This window comes from Dermacentor andersoni, chromosome 2, assembly GCF_023375885.2.
Source record: "Dermacentor andersoni chromosome 2, qqDerAnde1_hic_scaffold, whole genome shotgun sequence".
Taxonomy (NCBI): domain Eukaryota; kingdom Metazoa; phylum Arthropoda; class Arachnida; order Ixodida; family Ixodidae; genus Dermacentor; species Dermacentor andersoni.
In genome coordinates this window covers 104,196,012-104,214,362 of record NC_092815.1, presented here as the reverse complement: position 1 = coordinate 104,214,362, position 18,351 = coordinate 104,196,012, and the positions used below count along the sequence as shown (strand labels likewise).

The following is an 18,351-nucleotide window of genomic DNA, read 5'->3' as shown; positions in this document are numbered from 1 at the left end:
ATTACTCTTAGTGTATTGCGTCTCCAGTGTGCACCCGCATATTGGACAACGTGTATATAGTATCTCATTGTACCATATCATAATTATCCGCCACCTACCTTTCCCTGTATTTCCCACTTCCCCATTCCCCAGTGAGGAGTAGCAGGCTGGAGGCACGCTCTCCAGGCCGACCTTTCCTCCTTTCTCTCCATTAAAATCTACTCCTCCTCCTCCTTACCAAAATAAACAAATAAATAAATAAATAAGAGAGAAAATAATCCAGAGAAAGGCAGGGAGGTTAACCAGAGGTAGTTCCGGTTGGCTACCCTGCGCAGGGGGAAGGGTTAAGGAAAAAAGAAGAGAAACAGAGTGGAAGGGGGAGATAGAAAGAAATGGAGACAAGCACGAAGAACAACAGAAGCGTTATGTGAGTGATAGCATAAACTTCAGCGACTTGAATCGGATAGTCGTGCGACTTTGTCCAGCATTATGCATCTCCGAAAAAGAAGCAAACGTTCTAACGAAACAGAACCGTGGCAGCAGCAAGAAAAAAGAAAAAAAAAGAGCTAAGGAAGCAGATTACACCTACTGGTCGCAAAAGACTCACAATTTCAAAGCATTTTACAGCAACCGAATGCCCATTTTCAGAAGTGCTAAATTCTTGCAACAGATGGCACCGGGCACCGGCTGACAGCATTTTCCTTTAGCTATAAATGAAAGAACAAAAAAAAGCTGTAACAATTTTTAAAATTTATTAGGTATTACGAACAATATGATACAACAATAAATCGATGTTTTTTTTTTTTACCGTATCAAGCTGTGAGAGCAATCATCAGTCTTATGGCTCTCATGAATGTGTAAGAACCTCTTAATTTCATTTTGATTCTTCACAGACTTAAGCTACCCTACTATTACAGTTTACTTTGTTATAATCTCTGACATTGTTAACCCAGCGGCTTCTTCGGCTGGCTTCACCGAATTTTAACATACTTATAGGTATAGGGATAGTAGTGACCAGCTACAAAGCGCGCTCAGGCCGGCTTATCAGAATGGCAGTGGTTTTGACTGAGCAGTTCTGACACAAACAGTGGCCCTAGTGTCACGAAAGCAAGAATCACAAGATAATGTAAGCATTCATTGAAGCGTTAGCACTGCTCTTAAAAATAACGAGTCAGAAAGGTATACGCCCTACACACCCCTCAGTTGCAGTATCAAGCGAACTCACTAACTCTTCATCAAGTACATTTTGTTCATAGTCAGAGGCGACTGCGTTTCTAGACTAAGCGCACGAAAAGCTAAACAGGACGCGGCTTTGTGATCTCAGTACACTGGCGAGCGACAATAGCGGCAGTGGTGGAGCCCATGCACAGCCGCATAACGCGGTGCATATATTTACGCATGAACCCAACAAATGCGTGAAAGTTTGAAAAATCGCGACAACGTACTCTGAGACCAAAACCTTGTTCTAGGTAATTTTGTTGGTTCCAGCGCAGTGACTGTTGCTTATTGCGGTGGAGATGTGAAGAAGTTTTTATACTTAGTCTGCCACATGCATGCGCATTTCGCTTCCGTCACGCACAGTCTACCTCATGTATATTTCAGTTGGGCCGTGGAGGATAGCGTTGGGGGTGGATAATAGTTTGCATCACTAAGTGAGTATCATAACTCTTCTTGTATCGTGTTAATACGTGCATAGCGAGATGGCCCGAGTGGTTTGGAACACATGTATGACGCGCGAGCTTTTTATCGCCCTGTTACCCGCCGTGGTTGCTCAGTGGCTATGGTGTTGGGCTGCTGAGCACGAGGTCGCGGGATCGAATCCCGGCCCCGGCGGCCGCATTTCGATGGGGGCGAAAACACCCTTGTACTAAGATTTAGGTGCACGTTAAAGAACCCCAGGCGGTCAAAATTTCCGGAGTCCTCCACTACGGCGTGCCTCATAATCAGAAAGTGGTTTTGGCACGTAAAACCCCATAATTTAATTTTATCGCCCTGTCGTGCCGCTTTGTCGCGCCGAACGCTTGGCGCAACGGAAGGGCGTCCTTGATGATTAGTTACACAAGATGCGTGGTAATTAGGTGGGTGTGGAAACCCAGATTTTACATTTGTGGTGTCATCCTTCCGTGCGCGAAGTGCGAAAGGTGTGCGCTGGTGTCAAATGGTATCAAAATGCGCTCGAAGCAGCTTATCTTTACAGCGGAGCTGTGACTAGGATCCCGGGACTTTCTTTCGCGTCCGTCAGGTCGACAGAAAACTCAGGTGGGCCGATCCCGGCTATGGTGCAGGGCCAGGAGCAATGGCTCATACCCCCGCATGGCGGATGCGTGAAGCGAACATACAGCACAGCTTTCGTTTCAATTACGAAACGCACAAATAAAGAAAAAGCGGCCAGACCATACGATTGATCACGAGGCGCGCGTCATTCAGCGTTGATCAACGCACGTTGCCGCCAATCCCTCGCTACTGTACACGGGTCATGCATCGATTTAACTTTAGCCAATTGGATTGGGAAAACGTTTATTGAGCCTGCAGTCAAGCGTGCAGCAAAAAACATTTCTCACATAAGAACGCAAGCCATCAGCCTTTATCACAGCGACAACAAGGCAATTATAGCAGTGATTTCAACGTAATAAATAAAGAAAGGTTTTGTAAGCTGAATTGAAACGTGTGTTCTTGTCATGTATCACTTTGACTAGCAACGTGCGTAATGGAAGCACATCATGGGATCGGTGTTTGACAAGTTGCCCTACATTAGGCGCAACATATCTGCAGCTTCGCTGACCAATTACCTTCACGGAAGTGGATCGGCAGCGATATTTAAAATGGATGTCTCAACAAGAAGTTATCTGACTCTATGTAGTATTTTTTAGCAGAGCATATCGTTCTTGATACTTACAGAATAACGCTAGGCACAATTTATATTGAGGATATTCGGCGCATGTATACAACGTAATGAACACGATATTATTTCTTTCTCAATCATGAAAACCATGTCTTCCACAGATACTGGGAAACCTTATATTGAGAAATTCGCTCAGTAACTGTCGAGAGAATATGCGTAGTGGATGGCTAGACAGGTTTCATAGCAGGCTAATTATGTCGCAATATTTTCCCCGAGCATTCCCGTTGATACTTCCTATAGCGCAGTGAACTGCACGAAAAATCAACTGCGAACGTTACTCAACTGTAATCTCTAGTTCGCCATTCTGGGTGCTCTTCTCCTGAAATCATGTGCCCTAGTTTACGCTGAGTACACAATACAACCGAGTACAACATTTACGGGAATGTAAGATGCTTGTTAGAAGTTTCCTCATCTCCAATATCATCAATCACGTGTAGCGGTGCTGCGATTGCGTGGCGGGAAGGGGGCAGGGTGCGGCGAGGGAGGACATGTGCTAGCAACAGATCAGTTTGAGAAAATTCAAACAAAATAGCAGCAGAAGATGCTGCGGAGCCATACATGCAGGGCTGCACAAACAGAAACAGTAGGCACAGAGCTGACTGCTTTCATGAAGTGAACACTACACAACAAGTATCCCGTTTATTAAAAAGAAAATTCTCACAGCAGGAAAGATACTAATCGCGAACACTTCAGCCCTGCTTAAGGCTCCACGTTTATTTACTTCTGTGGCGACGGGGCAGTAGCGTACGAGCAACTGCGTTCGCTCTGTTCACATATTTTGTGGTGTAATGTGATAACTTTATTTGGAATCCGGCGATCGGGAGGCCCGGGCCTGGCGCCGCCTAGATGGCATATTTTGTGTAAAAATCGCTCCCGACGACTTCATAGCTGCTTTCTTTTGGTAAGTCCTGGGTGTTGCTTAGTCCCTCAGCACATAGTGTCACGTGGTGGTGACGTTCAAGAACACAGTAGCAATACTGTGAAGAACAAAACTAACTTTTATTGGGCGAACCTGTGCCCACAAGAACAGGCTACACTTATAGCACAACGATAGCGGCGAACACAGTCGGCGATCGTCGAAAATCTGATCAGCGGGTCAAGCGCGTCGGCTTTTATACAACAGTCGTCGAATGTTCCAGACTAATCGTTGCGACCCGCATGCCTTCCACAAAGTTCTACAACATTCGAGTCACGCGATGAAATCAGATAACACAAGGTTCGGCGACAACAGACAGCCGGGTAGAAGCATCGATAACTTTCCAGAAACGTCGGATACATGCAGGCGCGTCCCTCGCTGTGCGATTACAGTTAAGCGGCGAAACGTGGTCACCCGATAAAGATAAGCACACGTGTCAATAGTGTATAAACGCTCGACAAGCAGTGTTTCAAACGTTCCTGCGTCGTCGTGATTGGCTCTTTGAATATGCTTAGGGCGCTCTGGTTTACGCGTATGTGCGTTGACATCATCAACTTCCTTTAGACTTTAAGCATAAACTTTCGAAAGCTTTCACTTCAAGCAGAAAATGGCATAGTCATACGCTTCATGAGAACGAAAGTTTATCTAAATTCGCTCCCGAGCCACGTAATTCATAAATGAGATCATTTACTACTGAGCGGTTCGTGAGAACAAGCACTTGCGCATCATGATAACCTATGATTAGCTAATGCGGGCGGCTAATGGCAGACATGTCAAGAACCAAAAGCTTTAATAACTGATGTGAAAAAAAAAAATGGGATAAAAAGGAACGCACCTAGTACGACGTCATTCGCAAAACGTGCGAGTAGGTGTTTTGCGCGAAGCTATCATGCAAATTCGAGTTCCAAACGTTGTCGAGAGTGTGGCACGTACGCGTCAGAAGTTCTTAGCATAGTGGATACGCGCGCCACGTTTAAGGCAAATAAATGCATCGTCAGGCTGGTGGAGGTCGTTGTGAAAGGCATTAGAATACTCCATGCCAGCCGGAGTAAGAAGGTCGACGGGCCTTTTCTTTTGCCTAGCGGATACTTCGCGCTGAAGTTACGCTTAGTGATTTGAACTACCGAAGTATTTTAATCGACTCGTACTGAGAGGAAAGCGCAATTAACATCTCCTCCTCGTTCGAATTCAGGGTCGCCAACACATGAAGAGCTCGCGTGACAGCGCGATACCAGGTGCTGAGGAACAAAGAGAAAGTAAATGTATTCTCAGACGAACAATGTAGCCACCGCTACTGGTGTGCATCAAACGCCTTACGCGTCCTTCTCGAGCCCCTGCTGTTGCCTACCTTGTGCAACTATCATGCTCCAAACTTCGGGTGCGGCTGTTTATGTTGAACCTTCGGAGGACACGGGAGTTAGTTGTGCGCGCTTGTTTAACGGGATTCGCCTGGGCGTCCCTCTCTCCCAGAGCTACGCTCACCGAGTAGGTCTGGTGAAACATCAAAAAAAAAAAAATAAAAGGCGTGTTTGCTAACTACATCATCACATCTTCGGCGAAATAGAGAAAAAAATAAATGAAAGACAGGAAGGTTAACCAGGTGCAGATTCTGTTTGCTGTCCTGTAGTGGGGGAAGGGGATACAAGGTCGAATAGAGGAGGAACAAGAGAAGAGAAAAAAGCAATAGTTAAACGAGCACGTGAAGGTGTACACCCATTCTATATAAACTGTCGCAGAAGTCAGTTGACTTGAGATACTATATAGTGAGTTGCTACGTGTCCATGGGCTGACCTTTCCAACTGCCAGCCATCGAATCAGCCATGTTAGAATTTTTGCATGGAATGAGATTGGGTGATTCATTAACGCATCTGTATACCCTAATATGTTCACTTCTAATCACTTTTATGCATCTGTTCTCTCGCTTTGATTTCTTGTTCGATAGGCGAGAAGCGGAATAGCTGATGAGGGGCAGTGCATGCAAGAGCAGCAGGCTAGAGGGCCAGCTGCTGAAGCCGATATCTCAAACTCCCGGCCACGGTGGCCGCATATCGATGGGGGCGAAATGCGAAAACACCCGTGTACCCAGATTTAGGTGCACGTCAAAGAACCCCAGGTGGTCCAAATTTCCGGAGTCGCTCACTACGGCGTGCCTCATAATCAGGTTGTGGTTTTGGCACGCAAAACCCCACAATTTAATTTAATATCTCAAACTTTCCTGTAAATTGTCTGTTTTATGTCGAACCGCTGTTTTAATAATGAAAATTGATTCTTGCCTCCGCTTGGCGTTGCGAGATACCTGGGACAGCGAGACACGACCAAAAGATTGGGCACACACATACGCATGTGCATCTTCATATTTTTCTAGATGTCTCGTTGACCAATTTAAACAACTAACTTGACCAAATGTCCATTATAATGCCCCAGTTGTATTTTCGTTTGTCGATGAAGATAGCGTGTTTTTCTCTTATCTTCGTATTGTTAATGGCCCATGGCATGAGCAAAATAAAGAGGCTGCAACTAATAAATAAATAAATAAATATGAACGAAAACAGATGATTCCCTGGTGAACTTTAAGGTCCCAAAACTCGACATAGCCTTTCAGATCCACCGTACGAATACTTCAATATCCATAGAGTTTATCCAAATCTCAGTGCATCGCTCTACGTCCAAGAGCATTGTTTTTTCATATATCGCCTCTGGACTAATTCGGCTGCCACTGCCGAGAATCATATCCGGTACCTTTTGCTATAGAGGAGTACACCGCAAATGCTGCAGCAGTTATAGGTCACAAGAGTTGTTTTGTTGCCCATTGCTTAAAGCTTGCTGCAGATTTTTTTGCTTCGTAGAACGGATAGAGAAAATAATCGTGCGGAAACGACCGACGATGATTCTCAATGCAGGCGAATAGCCTAACGCTTCCAGAAAGCTTTCACTTTGTTGAAGACATGGCGCGCTTGTAGTCGTATATTTGTTGCAGGAATATCTATGTAGGTACCGTTCGTTGCTTCATTGTTTAATCCCGCAGGGAAAATGGGCGTTATACCAGCACTTTTGTAGCGTTAGTATATGCGGCTATACGTATAAGCCTATTCGTAATATGTGTGCTGTCTCCAGTGTCGCGCGAGCCTGCGTGGAACGGGACTCCCATATTCCTCCTCTCGCATCCGCCACGGGGGAAAAAGGGGGGGGGGGCGGAAGAAGAGGAGGGCTGCCCCGGCCGAGGCGCCTCCCCCACAGCACATGTAAACATTCAGACGCTCGAAAACTCTCGCCGCAGCACGTTCGTCTCAAAGAATTCGACTTTCGGCGGTGGACGCGACACGCACATCGGTTGCACCAGAGCACGCGCACGTTGCATCGGCGCCTTCGTGTCGAAGGTGAAAGTCCGACCACCGCCGACCGCGAAAATTGATGGAAGGGCAAAAATAAAAACATTCTCTTTAAAATCAATTATATCCTTCTACGACTACGCAGTGGCTTGGGCACAGAAACAGAAATTTCCGCATCGTCGCAGGTCCCGATGCGAAAAGCCATGAAGCAGTCATCGAGCAGTCCAACTTTCAACGACTCTGGAGTCGGTTTCTCGAGAGGAAGAAAAACTCCCCGAAACGACAAGGTGAGTATTTGCTATCTTTGAAGGGGCCGAGCTTGTAAAAATAAGCGTGTACAATATTGTGGTGCATGGCCCTTGTTTGGAGCTCACGTTTGCAGACACGTGAACGTTTACGTCTTTATCCCTTGAAGTGTAGTTTTTTGATAAGGATCAGACAGAAAAGCCCTAACGTAATAAAAGCGAAAGTGATTAGGCCTATGCTTGTAAGCTCACATAGATGTGTTCGTGATTATCGGAAATTTCTGCTCTTCTCTTTTTCTCAATGGAACATTGTTCCGCAACACATATTCTAGAGAAGAGAATAAAAAACAAGACAAAACCATGAAGGTCTCCGAGCAGGTAACTATCACGTTGTGTAGTATCTAACTCCTAGGTTAAGAAATATTATGCAAGTATCCTAGATTTCGCAAGTCATATTTGGTTGTTCTTATGCATGCACGATGCTAATTAGAGCCGCCGTGTGATATTCTGGCGGTTTCTACAACATATCTTCATAATACTGATCAGTCGAAGAAACAGAAAAACAATTAATTGCGGGTGACGCTCTTTGTGAACTGAATAGAAACGGCAAACTTATTGCAGGAAGTGCTGAGCATCGTGTCTCAAGGCGTCATTTTATAGTCCTGTGTGGAAAGTTTGTTCATTCGTTACACGCTTATTTTCGCGCGTTTCCACAAAATTATTATCTGTACCTTTGATTTAACTAAGTTTCTGATGAGAAGAGCTAGCACTACAGGTAGTTCAACTCACCCTGTGAGAACGTGGATAACATTTGCACCACCTTGTCGTAGTAATGTTGTCTTGCTTGAAACATCAGCTCCCATTTTAATATCCATATAAAGTCGACTTAATATGTAGATGAACAGACGAGCTTTCCGTCATTTACTCTTCTGAAATGAAACTTATTTTCGTCGATTATTCCTTCCGTGAACACGAATTAACAGTCGCATAAGTACAAGACAGTAACTATATCGTTTAGTTAGCGACTCGCGAAGCACAGATCACAATAAAAATGACACGGTCACATAAAACATGTCGTTTGCACAGCCATTGTGGTTTCGTTATTAAGTCAATATCTTTGATAGTTTTGAGCTGCAGAACATACATACATACATACATACATACATACGTACATACATACGTACATACATACATACATACATACATACATACATACATACATACATACATACATACATACATACATACATACATACATACATACATACATACATACATACATACATACATACATACATACATACATACATACATACACACATACATACATACATACATACATACATACATACATACATACATACATACCGTGATTCGAAGGTGCGTCTAGTACAGAAGCCTGAACAGTTCGCCCTCCCCCTTTCCCTCCTTATCCTTATGCAATTTATAGTGCACACTTGTTATGGCACAGGAGTTTCTGGCGCTACCTAAAGGCGCCACCATCTTCTTAACACAGTTAATATTAGGAAAGTAAAAAGAGAAGAAATCTTCCCCATCCACAGGAGCACTAAGTTCTGAGCGATTCTAAGTTCTGAGACGCGTCTCGTATTTCGGCAATTAGAGGAGTCCAAAACATGGCGTAATCTCGAGAGAACACGAAGGCCTCTGCGAGACAGGAGGACATGGCGAAATTCCCCCGCATTCGCCCAGACGAAGAAGAGCCGGGAAGGTGAAAGTGCGAGCCGAAAGCGTGGCGGGGGCGGAGAAGGGGCGGAGGAAGAGGAGGATATCAGGTTAGCTCAAAGATGCAGAACAGCGTAGCTACCGCCAGTGCGAGGGCGCCGCCGCGGGCATCTGACTTTGGGCAATCCACGTGAGCGTGTCCAACAAGTGCACGTTCCAGAGAAAAGAAAGAAAACGAAAAGAAAGAAGAGAAAAGGGTCACGTCTGTCTGGAGTGGTATGGAAAATTTAAACTCACGACGACAGTTGCAACATCGCGGTGGTTAGCAGAGAGACAGCGGCGCGTGCTCTTCTCGTGTTCGTTCGATAGGTGTGCGCGGCGATAAACAAGAGCAGCTCAGCTGCGCCGAAAGCCAAGGCGTCACGACTGCCGTGCGTCCGGCGGCCCGCATTCCGACTGTCGCGTGCTCGAGACACGCAATGTCTGATGCGCGGGCCTTGAGAACTGGTGCCTGGGCGCCCCGAGCGTTTCTTTCTCTCTGGGGCGGAGAGGACGGAGCGATGATTAATACGAGGAATGACGAATGCGGCGCTTTTCGAGTGCCCGAATCGCCAGCACGCCGCACGCACGCGCAGTCGTGAGGTACTGCCCGCGAGGATTGCGGAATCACCTAGACACACCCGGAGAGGTTAGCTTTCCCACGCGTACCGCATAGTTTGTGCCAGACCGTCCCGGATATTGCCGATTTTGCCCCGGGTATCATGAAAAAAAGTTCCGAGTACCGATTTGACGCTGTAGGGGCCGGCAATTTGTCCCAAATCAAGACCTGTTAACAACCTGACCCAGTGTTCCCTCACGGCAGGCCGTGTCACAGGCATCGTTCAACAACAGCTTCGCACATGCCAACACTCAATCTTGCTTCCAATGTCTGCATCTGAACTCCAGTTAGCCCTACATAGCTATACCTGCAAACGCTGTTTGTAAACTCCTTTTCTTTTTTGTAATCACGAACAATTCGATCGACGCAGTGTTCTCAATTATGAAAAGCTATTGAGGCGGATATACTCGTATAAATTGAATGTGTGTGGAATATGTCGTGACGCATCCAGTGGCGTATCCAGAAAATTTTTTTCGGGGGGTAGAGGGGGGCAGCTACTTGACCAGAGACGGGCAAGGTGAGTGGGGGGAGGTGGTTCTGAGAAGGCCGCATCATCATCATCATCATCATCATCTTTGTACGTCCACTGCCAGGACACACGCTAACGCAAACTTGGGGGAGGGGGGGGGGGGTCCCGTGCCCGGTTTGCCAGCCCATGGCTACGCTATTGAGCGCATCTTAAGGGGGAAGCCAAACTCCCCCCACCCCCTCCCCCATATACGTGGAAAATTGCGTCATCATATCCTAAAAGAGGTTCATGTATTTCAGTACTGCGGGCATTAAACAATCAAAACGAGTATCTCTGTCAGGGAAATACGTCTACTCACGTTGTTTGACGTTGCAGGCAGTATAAGGGCGCAAGAAGGCTGGGCTACAGCGGCAAGAAAATCAGAGCATAAGTTGCAGGCCCATTATTATGAATAAGAGACTTCTCCGAGGGCTTCGATAGCATACAGGAGAAACAAATGTGGCACGAGGAGGAATCATATCATGAGAAGCCAATAAACAAATACACCAAGGAAAACATAGGGGAAATTACTTGCACTTACAAACTGAATTAAAGAAATGATACATTAATGGCAATGAAAGTGGATGAAAAAAACAACTTGCCCCAGGTGAGGAACGATCCCACGTCATCGCATTACGCGTGCGATGCTCTAACCAATTAGCGGTAGCACTGGCACTTTCATTGCCATTAATGTATCATTTCTTTAATTCAGTTTGTAAGTACAAGTAATTTCTCCTATGTTTTCCTTGATGTCTTTCTTGGCTTCTCATGATAGGATTAATAAAAATCGGGCCCCTCGGCTAACCCCCTTTCTTCACGAGGAGGAGTCATCGTACAGGATTTATTATTTTGTGCATTGCTGCAGCCTTCCCCCGTATGTCTTTTTCTTTTTCCTTCGTTGCTGCCCAATGTTCGATTTGTTCAATCTTCACTCTTGCAAGCGGCAGCTGCTGGCGTAGCGGAACTCAATTGCCTTGCCCGTTTTCTTCTCATGCATACATCGCCCGCCGCTAGAGAAAGAAAAGCGCTGCAAACGTAAGCAAGTTGCTACAATGATGCCGATACCAGCTACATTTAAATAAAAGCGCCAAGTTAAATGCGTTTTTCTCTTTGTTGCACGGGCACTTCGGTACGTTACTACGAACATGCCGCGATCGCTTATACCTATCAGCATGAATTGACTCAGCACATTTGCACTCGAAGTTCTCTCCGAAGCATGCCTGAGATATTAGCCGTTATTGATTCTGCTGGAAAACTTGACTTTGGAGAGCTGCGAGGTTTCAGAACGACGCGGCGTCGAAAGTGACGTGATTGTCTTGCTATACTGACACGCGTGGTGAACTAGGCGAGTTCGGCAAGAGAGTAATACGAGAGGGAAAACGGCGCATTTGAAATCTTGTAATATCGTGCTTTAACCTACATTCAATACAGTTCGTCCCGCCGGGAAAGTTGTAGCGAAGAGCGTTCAAAAATGAAGCCCTACAAACAGGAGAACTCGTTCTAGAAGAGTTTGTTTCTTGCGAATAATGCCGCGTTGCGCTTACACCCCCTTCCGCTTGTCGCGACTTTATTTACATTGCGCCTTTTAATGGGTTAAAATTATGGGGTTTTACGTGCCAAAACCACTTTCTGATTATGAGGCACGCCGTAGTGGAGGACTCTGGAAATTTCGACCACCTGGGGTTCTTTAACGTGCACCTAAATCTAAGTACACGGGTGTTTTCGCATTTCGCCCCATCGAAATGCGGCCGCCGTGGCCGGGATTCGATCCCGCGACCTCGTGCTCAGCAGCCCAACACCATAGCCACTGAGCGACCACGGCGTGTCCTTTTAATGGATAGCCGCAACCTAGCTTGCTGAAGTGGAACGGCCCCGGTGTCTTGCGCAGGACCACATGAGGACTACATAGGCGTATAGATCGTATACAACAAGCGACAAATCGGCGCTGGCCCCTTTGTTTCCTTTACTTTTCAAACACATTTACTTTTCACAGACGTTTACGTTTCGAACACGTTTACTTCTCAAACACGTTTACTTTTCAAAACGCACGCTACATTTATTCACCCTACTTCTTCAAGTTTGTGCAACATAGCTTTAGCAAAGTGCACATTACCTGTCGAATGACCTGCCACTAATACCAAGTGTGTTTATAGGCTATACAATTTTTTTTAATTGTCTAAGGCAGACAGCACAATTCCATTTTTTCAACTTCATTGCTTAAAGAGGGGGACATTACTTGCAGAGTAAGTCGATGCGCAGAATTGACTAATCAAGAAAGTCTGATTAAGAAAGCTTCTAACTAATATAATATAGTACATATCGAAATTTACGAATTGTAGTCGGTGGACTTTCAAGGCCTAGCCTTTTGTAACGAATTATGGTGCTGACGCTGGTTTCTAGATAAGCGCCATCAAATGTGCACTATAAATTGACGGTTTTTCCACTTACCCTTTTAACAAAACGCCGTTCGATTCATTGAAGCGTATCAATAGCTGGAAAACCAATGCAGCACTTCGTCGCACGCTCTAACAATTTGTTCCAAGTTGACAGGCCTTGCGAACTGACCGGTTACAATTCGTAAGTTGCATTATGTGGCGTAAAGCAATTAATTAGGAACTTAATTAGCGAATTTCGTTAATCAGTCCATTACGCACTTTTGTTTCTCGCGATGTTGTTTCAAGTGATGTCCCCCTCTTGGAGTAATGCTGTTCTTGGATTGGAATTGCGCTTTTTACCACGGGCCATTGCTAAAAATTCCATGCGCAAAAAAAAAAAAAACCGAAAAAAAAAACCGCCGGTTTAGCGGGCAAAAAAAAAAAAAAGAAAAGATGCCTTTGTTTCCTTTCATTTTTACTCTTCTGACTTAAGCGCATGCTACGTCTTGACTATTACACGGCGAAATTCATACATGAGGCTGCTGCCTATGTCGTCCTTTGAGAGACAGGCGATGTCTAACGTGGAACAGAGAGAGGAAGTTCGAGGGAGAGGATAACAGGCAGGAATGCTCGACCAGATGTTAATTACGAAATACAACAAGACCCCACGTGGACAACTTTAGCTCATAAGTTTTCTAAGTTAATCAATTTTCTCAAGTTCTCTGGGTGTACCGAAACCTATGCTCAGCCCGTTTCTGTGACGCTCAGGATTACTCCTTTCGTGTGCTTCTTTGCCAGGTGGACAGTTTCAGCTCAATGCGTTCTGCACGCTGAACAGGCACCGTGGACGCCGGGCCTTATTACATTGCTCTTTAGTCTCTTGAAAGAAAGAAAGAAAGAAAGAAAGAAAGAAAGAAAGAAAGAAAGACGTACGAAACAAGCCTCGTTTAAACTTTCTTCTTTGCGAGATTCGGTGACCGCTCTTACGCCCACAAGTTTGGGGCACCTAGCGATGTAATCGAAACTCCGGCGCAAATGTTCCGGAAAACACCGGGCTGCATCAGCATCCGTTCTTTTCAAACTTCAGCTAAGCATATACAGAGGCGAGCCTGTGCTGGTTTAATTGCTTGACCCCGTGTAGATAAGCCGCCGGCTGCATAAATTATGTGAGGACCTAATACCCGGGAGCCCAGGAAGACCGAAGCGGAGTTAGGCCCAAGTTCACGCAGTAAAATGGAGGCAGAGCACGAGTTTCGTAAGAGTTTTTCAGTATGGTATCCAAACTCTCATATCATCAAAACCTTATTGAGACGAAAACAAAGGAACGAGAATAAATTCGATAAGAATGCTGAAGCAGACAGGACAAGGGTTTGACTTACAGCTTTCTTTTACAGGTAACCAAAACTAACCGAAGTTATTTCTTTCTTCATGTAATGAAATCAGTGTAGATCTACTTGGGCAAGCCTGTATGCAAACGGATTGAATGACGCTGGTCTGGCATAACAAACTTCATTTTCTTTCGGCGAACTGACGTGTTAGAAATACATTGCAAGTATTTAGGATGTCAGCCTGAAACACTAGTTCTTACGTCAAACCTCCGGTTTAACGTTCTCACCTTCTACACTGTATACCAGCAGTCTCTGTCATATCATCACCGTAAAACCCAAGATACCTAAGTGATGGTGAACAAAAGGGAAACAAAGAAATGTGTTTGGAGTGTTTCAAATTTTGCCTAGTGACGGAATCACTGTGTGAAACTTGTCAGGGCTGCTTACCTAACACGCATATTATCTACTTTTTGAACGTCCTACGGTAGTGCGTTGTTCACAGCCTGCGATTAACTTCGCTCGAACTACGCTTAATGATTCATTGCTTTCGAAAGGCCGTGCTCCGAGTCGACATGAGGCTAACGAAAGCTGTTCTGCGGAATTTCGCTCAGCCACGGAACTAGAATTTCGTCTGATATGCTCCTATACTATGCGTGTGATGTCATGTGTTGTGCATTCTTCTTCCTTTTTTTCCTGTCTTCATGTTATTCCTCTTATCTTCCTATTTTCTTTGTTTTCTCTTCATTCGGGTGGCTGTGGTGTCCCTATTGGGAGACAGTTGCTAGCCCACTTCTTTTTTCCCTTTTGTAATGTTTAGATGTGTTTACATGAATAATAATAATAATAATAATAATAATAATAATAATAATAATAATAATAATAATAATAATAATAATAATAATGAGGTGGGACATCTATCCAACAATACAGGCATCTACTTCAATGTGCGGACTCTCCCAAACTTTCATTGTTGCGACATACCATAAACAGTGCACCTCGTTCTTGTGCGTTTGCCCAAAGGCTGGAAGCAAACGGCACAGGCTGGCTGATACCCTCTCCGAAACCGACAGTCGACTGCTTACTCAAGTCGTTGCAGTGAGCATGATGCCCACTGGATGCTTTTTCCTAAACGAATGTCCTTGAACTGTGCCCGCGCGTGTTCCTGGCGCGCGCCCATGGTTGCTGCAAAACCTGAAGTCGACAAGTCTCTGTGACCATTTACAGACTTGCTGCGCGCATCTTCCAGAGTGCGAGCAACTAGTACTATTTCGCTGCCCTCTATCTCCCTTCTCTTTTGTCTCTATATCCACTTGACCCAATGCAGGGTAGCAAACCGGAAGCGTGTCTGATTAAACTGCCTGCCATTTGCTCGCTTCCCTCCCTCTCTTCTCAGTTACAGAACAGTTCGTGCACATTTCTCACTTCCCGCGCAGCGAGGGTATTGGCTTCGCGGCTGTGACAGGTCCATCTGACAAGCTATTCACGCCCTCAGTGCACATCGTCACAATCCATAACTCTCTCTCTCTCTCTCTCTCTTTCTCCATTTTTTCCTTGGGCAGAGTGGCAGGCTAGAGTATACTCAACCTCAGGCCGAGCTATCTGCCACTTAATAGATGAACTTTGAGAGTTCAACTTCATTTATTCTGAACATCAGCACCATTTCACTGGCCCGTTCCGTTTTCGACAGATGGTAAAAATGGTGCCAACCGCTGTGACTTAGTGGTTGTAACAAAATTAAAGGCACCGGGTGAAGTGTTAGGTGGCGAGTCGCCAAGGCTGCGTTGCACAAACGCCCGTGTACTATACGTTAAGGCTGAGACTGGAGAGCACTTCATAACGGCTCCCCTAGTCGCGCAAGGGCATTCAAAACTTGTTCGTGAGTGCCCAAACGGTTAGACACGTTCGAATAAGCAACAAATCAGAATTTTTTTCGCCGAAACGCGATAGACATGAAACGACAGAACAGTTTCCGTCTGTCGGGAACAAGACAAAGACGCAGTGCCCTCCAGAGAGACAGCCCGATTGCCTGCCGCTATAATTGCGCGGGCCCTCTTTAAATAACGACGAGACATGTGCCAACACACGTACAGCAACCTGCGCCTAATAAATTTCCTCTTACCGACACTTTGTGTTCTATGAGCGCAGCACCTTTGATTCAATTCAAAGCGTTCCATGGGCCAACTTGCTTGGGCCTAATTAATGGCTGGACTGCCTCTTCCACTGAATACATTGGCACTCCTTCGATCCTGTTTAATTAAAGCTCCAGGCTGTGTACATTGTATCGGCGACTAATTACACACGCTTCTCTGCTTTCAAGTCGTTGCACTACTGTGCGCCAGCCTTAGTGTGACGTCATTGCCATACTGGCACTATACCGCAGGTTCCCTTTGTGCTCCGTCTTGAGTTTTGCGCGAGCTATTCTGGTGGTCGCCAACAAAAGTAGTTTTTTTTTTGCCCAGGCGTGAGTAGTCGGAATATTTCCGAGGACTTCCTTAACTACTACATTGCCCCCTATTGAAGCAATGATGACACTGATTAGGCGATTAGGCGCTTAACGCAGCAAGTCGGGCAAGTCGGGCCAATGACACAGGCACACTTTTTGTGTCAGCGCTCGTGCACTGTCGTCTTTCCTTTGTGTTCCTTCTGACTTGTTCGCGCTGTAGTTGAGTATGCAGTTTCGCCGCTAAGCCGTAAAGCTAGAACGCATTGAGCGCAAGCAAAGAGCCGGTAGTTTTCGAGGACGCCATCGATATTTCCTGGCAAAAAGTGAATTTAAAGCACGCGCAGCCCGCATTGCGTAACAGTGCCAGCCGCGCAACAGAAATGGACGGAGGAGGTGGAAATTCCGATCTTCTATAAGCCACTGTTAGATAGAATTGTGTCAAAATTCAGGATTTTGTTACAAGACTGAGCTGACACATATTTTCACCAGCACTGTCTTGTACATCTGTTTACCCGTTCCCCTTGAAGTGTCTTCACTTCGTGTGTGACACCGTTAGGAGCAAGAGTTCAAGTAGAAGCAAAGCTTCAATGGTATTTCCTGCAGAGTCTGAGCGTGTCGTGTTCAGGGGGATATCAAATACGAAACACATATGCTAGCTCTTGCCCGAAGCATGGTGCGTACAACCGTTCCTGTTTGATTGATTTCTCCAGATAAAGGCCGCTTACCAAGAATTGCATCTTTCGCGTGCCATGAGTGCATGGGCACTGATACTATTTGCGAAACAATATTCGTATTTGTACTTTGTATTTATTTGTACACTTGAATTTGATAATTTAGCGTGTCGAAGGCCGGATGAGCAGCAGCTGTGTTGCTCATCTAAGCACCATGGCTTCCTTACAAGCGCATAGCAGTACGTGGTAGAAAAAAAATCTAGGGTGAAACGCGGTCGGAGGGCGGCCCCCTATTGGCGTATAGACGATGCCAACTTCCTATGTTGCGGACCACTGCAGCACTCATAGGCGGTAATGTCGCTCGTTTTGATCGAGAGCGGGGCCATTACGGGCTGTGGAAGAAGCCGCGACATCATTGAATGACGAAGTGGATTGCAAATGGCGGTAGAGCCTATAGTTTTCATGAGGCCGCGGGTGAACGCCGGGTCTATATTGATTAGCAAAGAAGAAAACGAGCAGACCTATGTTGTTTTGCAGTGGAAAAAAAAAGACAGCTGCACATTTTCATGCCCTCCGCTTCTTGTTTCTCCGCAGACTATTCCTCGAAATTCCTTTAAGTAAGCTATGGCCGGCTCCATACAGCTCAAATCTATTGTCGTTTAGTGCCTCTCAGCTGGGTGCCAGCCACGAGAACGTACCCTGTGCTCCATGCACAATTTCAGCGGTGCGTTCAAAACAGCCGTCGTGCCTTTAGAGCGACAGCGTTAAGGAGCCCGTGTAGCAGAAATCTGGCGTCGGCGTTGGACGTCGCTTCGGCAAAAGGAAGTTTTGTAAAGTCAATTATTTGATCAGCAAAGTTGAGTGTGCGTGGTTCGAAAGTAGTACCGAACCAGGCATGCCCAACCACTTCTCTACCAGCAAAGTTGCTCATATCTTATCTTTCATTCTTTACAAAGTTATTCCTCCGAATTTTGAGAACGGCAGCCCACAAACAAATGTGATAGAAAAAAATACCGACAGCGCATGTCCTTTATGTTAGTTCTTCTCAGACTGAAATATTGAAAGTGCGAGACGATAACAGGAGATCGACCGACGCAAGAGGCCGCGTTTCTATCGGAAAGCTCACCTTCGTGCATAGCGTCCGCGGCCAGCGTTTCGCGGTAAACGTTATGGTTACATAAACTGCAGTTGCCGAGAAGCATGAAAAGCAGTAAGGAGCCTTTGAACGTTATCGCGTTCCCCTCTAAACGCGAAGCTTAAGCGTCTTCCAAATTTTTATCTTTATTTCTGTTTTTTTTTTCCAACGTCACGAGG

The 18,351-nt window shown here is 45.7% G+C and overlaps 1 protein-coding gene across 2 annotated transcripts in view; it reads right to left on the bottom strand.

Annotated features, from left to right (window-relative positions):
• Nucleotides 1–18,351, bottom strand: part of LOC126541931 (UPF0764 protein C16orf89 homolog) — a 114,126-nt gene that overhangs the window by 60,697 nt on the left and 35,078 nt on the right. The window lies entirely within an intron of this gene.